The sequence below is a fragment of the Schistocerca gregaria genome, unplaced genomic scaffold (genome assembly GCF_023897955.1).
Source record: "Schistocerca gregaria isolate iqSchGreg1 unplaced genomic scaffold, iqSchGreg1.2 ptg000920l, whole genome shotgun sequence".
Lineage (NCBI taxonomy): Eukaryota > Metazoa > Arthropoda > Insecta > Orthoptera > Acrididae > Schistocerca > Schistocerca gregaria.
The window spans coordinates 82,501-87,500 of record NW_026062277.1 but is presented as its reverse complement, the minus strand read 5'-3'; the positions used below and the strand labels follow the sequence as shown (position 1 = coordinate 87,500).

The 5,000-nt window shown below is 55.8% G+C and overlaps 3 non-coding genes across 3 annotated transcripts in view; all 3 read right to left on the bottom strand.

Moving 5' to 3' along the window:
* Window positions 1-219, bottom strand: part of LOC126325345 (large subunit ribosomal RNA) — a 4,222-nt gene extending 4,003 nt beyond the window's left edge. The window contains exon 1 of the ribosomal RNA XR_007560035.1: window positions 1-219. This exon is cut by the window's left edge and continues 4,003 nt beyond it. This is a non-coding gene — a ribosomal RNA (large subunit ribosomal RNA).
* Window positions 220-407: 188 nt separating this feature from the next.
* On the bottom strand, window positions 408-562 carry LOC126325337 (5.8S ribosomal RNA). Its single transcript, XR_007560027.1, has one exon. It is a non-coding gene; the product is annotated as a 5.8S ribosomal RNA (ribosomal RNA).
* A 368-nt stretch (window positions 563-930) lies between these two features.
* On the bottom strand, window positions 931-2,823 carry LOC126325375 (small subunit ribosomal RNA). The gene has a single exon (XR_007560060.1). It is a non-coding gene; the product is annotated as a small subunit ribosomal RNA (ribosomal RNA).
* Between the last annotated feature and the right edge of the window lie 2,177 nt (window positions 2,824-5,000).

Below are 5,000 nucleotides of genomic sequence, written 5' to 3'. Positions count from 1 at the left end.
GCCGTGGCCTCATTCAAGTTGGACTTGGGCTCGGCGCGAGGCGTCGGGGTAGTGGACCCTCCCAAACACCACATGCCACGACAGGCGGCAGCCTGCGGGGTTCGGTGCTGGACTCTTCCCTGTTCGCTCGCCGCTACTGGGGGAATCCTTGTTAGTTTCTTTTCCTCCGCTTAGTAATATGCTTAAATTCAGCGGGTAGTCTCGCCTGCTCTGAGGTCGTTGTACGAGGTGTCGCACGCCACACCGCCAGCCGGCTGTGCACGCTACCGAGAAAGTACCGGTATGCGAACCGCCAGGCGACGGGCGCGCATCGCACGTTTAAGGAGACGCGGCCGGCCACACAGGCGACCACGACACTCCCACGTCTCCGAAGCGGGACAAACGCCGCGCGCTTCAGTATACGTAGCCGACCCTCAGCCAGACGTGGCCCGGGAACGGAATCCATGGACCGCAATGTGCGTTCGAAACGTCGATGTTCATGTGTCCTGCAGTTCACATGTCGACGCGCAATTTGCTGCGTTCTTCATCGACCCACGAGCCGAGTGATCCACCGTCCTGGGTGATCTTTTCCTTTTCAGTCTCCCACTGTCTCTTTCAAGACAGTAGCATTTGCGGGACTGAGGCGTCTGACGGCCCCTGTTCCACTATTTTTTTTGTGTCCAACGGCCTCACAGCCGATGGGCGTCGTACGGCTCCACACCGGAGCGGACAGGCACTCGGGCGAACGTCATTCAAAACCGGCGCCAGGCGCCAGGTACCGCAGGCCAGCCGCTCCAGAGCTTCAGCGCTCGTACCACACAACAACAACAACAACACTTCCGCTAGTTTTGAGAGGCACGCGTGGTTCCGCACGCGGCGCACGGCCACTGCCGTACAGGTAGCGTGTTGCGCGACACGACACGCACATCGAAAGACATGCAGTCTAGTCGGTAATGATCCTTCCGCAGGTTCACCTACGGAAACCTTGTTACGACTTTTACTTCCTCTAAATGATCAAGTTTGGTCATCTTTCCGGTAGCATCGGCAACGACAGAGTCGATGCCGCGTACCAGTCCGAAGACCTCACTAAATCATTCAATCGGTAGTAGCGACGGGCGGTGTGTACAAAGGGCAGGGACGTAATCAACGCGAGCTTATGACTCGCGCTTACTGGGAATTCCTCGTTCATGGGGAACAATTGCAAGCCCCAATCCCTAGCACGAAGGAGGTTCAGCGGGTTACCCCGACCTTTCGGCCTAGGAAGACACGCTGATTCCTTCAGTGTAGCGCGCGTGCGGCCCAGAACATCTAAGGGCATCACAGACCTGTTATTGCTCAATCTCGTGCGGCTAGAAGCCGCCTGTCCCTCTAAGAAGAAAAGTAATCGCTGACAGCACGAAGGATGTCACGCGACTAGTTAGCAGGCTAGAGTCTCGTTCGTTATCGGAATTAACCAGACAAATCGCTCCACCAACTAAGAACGGCCATGCACCACCACCCACCGAATCAAGAAAGAGCTATCAATCTGTCAATCCTTCCGGTGTCCGGGCCTGGTGAGGTTTCCCGTGTTGAGTCAAATTAAGCCGCAGGCTCCACTCCTGGTGGTGCCCTTCCGTCAATTCCTTTAAGTTTCAGCTTTGCAACCATACTTCCCCCGGAACCCAAAAGCTTTGGTTTCCCGGAGGCTGCCCGCCGAGTCATCGGAGGAACTGCGGCGGATCGCTGGCTGGCATCGTTTATGGTTAGAACTAGGGCGGTATCTGATCGCCTTCGAACCTCTAACTTTCGTTCTTGATTAATGAAAACATACTTGGCAAATGCTTTCGCTTCTGTTCGTCTTGCGACGATCCAAGAATTTCACCTCTAACGTCGCAATACGAATGCCCCCGCCTGTCCCTATTAATCATTACCTCGGGTTCCGAAAACCAACAAAATAGAACCGAGGTCCTATTCCATTATTCCATGCACACAGTATTCAGGCGGGCTTGCCTGCTTTAAGCACTCTAATTTGTTCAAAGTAAACGTGCCGGCCCACCGAGACACTCAACAAAGAGCACCCTGGTAGGATTTAAACGGGGTCCGCCTCGGGACGCGAAAGCACCCCTTCGGCTCGCCCCACCGGCAGGACGTCCCACGATACATGCCAGTTAAACACCGACGGGCGGTGAACCAACAGCGTGGGACACAAATCCAACTACGAGCTTTTTAACCGCAACAACTTTAATATACGCTATTGGAGCTGGAATTACCGCGGCTGCTGGCACCAGACTTGCCCTCCAATAGATACTCGTTAAAGGATTTAAAGTGTACTCATTCCGATTACGGGGCCTCGGATGAGTCCCGTATCGTTATTTTTCGTCACTACCTCCCCGTGCCGGGAGTGGGTAATTTGCGCGCCTGCTGCCTTCCTTGGATGTGGTAGCCGTTTCTCAGGCTCCCTCTCCGGAATCGAACCCTGATTCCCCGTTACCCGTTACAACCATGGTAGGCGCAGAACCTACCATCGACAGTTGATAAGGCAGACATTTGAAAGATGCGTCGCCGGTACGAGGACCGTGCGATCAGCCCAAAGTTATTCAGAGTCACCAAGGCAAACGGACCAGACAAGCCAATCCGATTGGTTTTGATCTAATAAAAGCGTCCCTTCCATCTCTGGTCGGGACTCTGTTTGCATGTATTAGCTCTAGAATTACCACAGTTATCCAAGTAACGTGGGTACGATCTAAGGAACCATAACTGATTTAATGAGCCATTCGCGGTTTCACCTTAATGCGGCTTGTACTGAGACATGCATGGCTTAATCTTTGAGACAAGCATATGACTACTGGCAGGATCAACCAGGGAGCTGCGTCAACTAGAGCTGAGCAGCCGGCCGCCCGGGAGTGTGTCCCGGGGGCCCGCGCGAACACGCAAGCGTCCGCTCAATTATTCTGCAAACAGGAGGAGGCCGAGCTCCCCTGCACGATACACCTCGAAACCCTCTCAGGTCCCGGCGGCGCGCAGCGCCGTCCTAGGTACTTGGTCGGTTTCGAGAGAGGCGCAATCGCCCGGAGTTAGGCGAGTAGACGGTTTTAGTGCGAACACCCTTGCTCCCAACTGAGCTTGCCGCTGCCGACAGAGGCCCGGGAGCGTGCTGTCGTGGCATTGCCGGCGGGAGACAACACGCGCCACCTATGGTGACCGGCAGCTCCAACGCCAGCGCCACACAAGGGCAAAGCCCCACTTGGGTGCAGAAGCGAACTCTCCCAGCACAGCGCACGCGCCAACACGTCCGCACAACTGCGATACAAACCACCTGCGAGAACCGCTGGGGCGACCGAGCAGCAGACGGCGTCGCGGCGCCGAGTGCCAGGCGGCGGCGCATCCTCAACGCACACAGTCCTCAATCAGACCAGCACACTGCAGATGTCCACCGCGCTTCGCACCGGGCTCGGCTGAACCAACTTTGGCCGCCAGGCGCCGCGTGCAGGGTGCGCCGCAGCGTAGCTGCGCCGCCTGCCGGGCCCGTCGGCTGGCGCTCCTGCCACTCGGCGCCCCCCACCAGCCGGCTGTTGCGCGTGCGCCCACGCAGCGCGCGGCCAACACGCCGGGCGGCCCCCCTTCACCGGCCGGGAACAGTCCCACCAAGCCACCGCCGCGTATCGCTTCATACCCACATGGGCCTAGTCACGTGTGTGGATGTGGCGGGTACCGCTGAAACAACCGGTTAATAGCTGTACCGATCGTCGCCATCACAGATTCACCTCCAGCGTGAACAACCGCTCAACAACGGATTTCCAGTTCATTTGCGTATCTTGGGCAGTAAACGTAGATGTCCACCTACATTTGCGAATTCAACAATTCTTGCATGCCAGGATGTCATGTGTCACGACACGCTACATCAGACCACATACACACTGCGACATGTGCAGAAGAGAACACGTGGAAGGTGGCCCGCGCAAGTATGCGATGTCCCTTCCGCGATCCACTGTCAACCGGCATCTGCGGCATGTCCCAGATATGGAACGCGGTCCACCAGGGTAGCACTTTGTGTGAGGCAATACGACAAAGTCGGAATACACGCGTCACTACATCAGACGGCTCACGCTGACCTGACCTGACCTGACCTGACCTGACTCACCGCACCACCACCCCCAGCGACCCAGGGTGACATACAATGCGTTCGTACGTTCCTCCCACACGCCTCTACGGCGTACCACAGTGCAACCTAGCTGTTATTGGGAGACGAGACAAGTAGCATCGAGCACAACATATGGAAATTGAGATTCGACACCGTTGGGCACAGCCAGCGTACAGTCACACGTATCACACTACTTCACTCTGTACGTAACTACCGATGATCGGTACAGCGTGTGGGTTACGCGTACGACATCAGCGGACAATGGACACAGACCATACCACGACGTACACTGAGGGCGTCGACATCTGAATGCAACTGAACAGCTGCGAGGCTCATTTAACACTCACACGCCAGACCGACCAGCTTGAGAGGACAGAGACACAAAGAGGGGGACAGAGGGGGGGGGGGGGCCGATATAGTCCTATTGCAGTACAATTGACAGTGGATAGCGGGAATATGTGGAAAGTAAGCAACACTCGCAAGACATCTACATGAGGATAACAACGACACCAGAGATTCCGAGCAGTGAACTATGTTAGGCAAAGGGACAACGTGGGTTAGGTTAAGGGACAACGTGGGTTAGGTTAAGGGACAACGTGGGTTAGGTTAAGGGACAACGTGGGTTAGGTTAAGGGACAACGTGGGTTAGGTTAAGGGACAACGTGGGTTAGGTTAAGGGACAACGTGGGTTAGGTTAAGGGACAACGTGGGTTAGGTTAAGGGACAACGTGGGTTAGGTTAAGGGACAACGTGGGTTAGGTTAAGGGACAACGTGGGTTAGGTTAAGGGACAACGTGGGTTAGGTTAAGGGACAACGTGGGTTAGGTTAAGGGACAACGTGGGTTAGGTTAAGGGACAACGTGGGTTAGGTTAAGGGACAACGTGGGTTAGGTTAAGGGAC